Source organism: Arachis duranensis, chromosome 1 (assembly GCF_000817695.3).
Source record: "Arachis duranensis cultivar V14167 chromosome 1, aradu.V14167.gnm2.J7QH, whole genome shotgun sequence".
In the NCBI taxonomy this organism is placed as follows: domain Eukaryota; kingdom Viridiplantae; phylum Streptophyta; class Magnoliopsida; order Fabales; family Fabaceae; genus Arachis; species Arachis duranensis.
Window position 1 is genome coordinate 25,284,262 of NC_029772.3, and position 311 is coordinate 25,284,572.

Consider the following 311-nt stretch of genomic DNA (forward strand, 5'->3'; position numbering starts at 1 on the left):
TTACTCGCGTAAGGTTTATTACTTGGACGACCCAGTGCACTTGCTAGTTAGTTGTGCGAAGTTGTGATAAAGAGTTGAGATTGCAATTGAGAGTACCATGTTGATGGCGCTATTGATGATCACAATTTTGTGCACCAAGTTTTTGGCGCCGTTTCCGGGCATTGTTTGAGTTTGGACAACTAACTGTTCATCTTGTTGCTTAGATTAGGTATTTTTCTTCAGAATTTTTAAGAATGAATTCTAGAGTTTCAAGGTGATGTTCTTATCATCACCAAAGCTGATTGATTCTCATCAATTTAGCTCTTGAATGC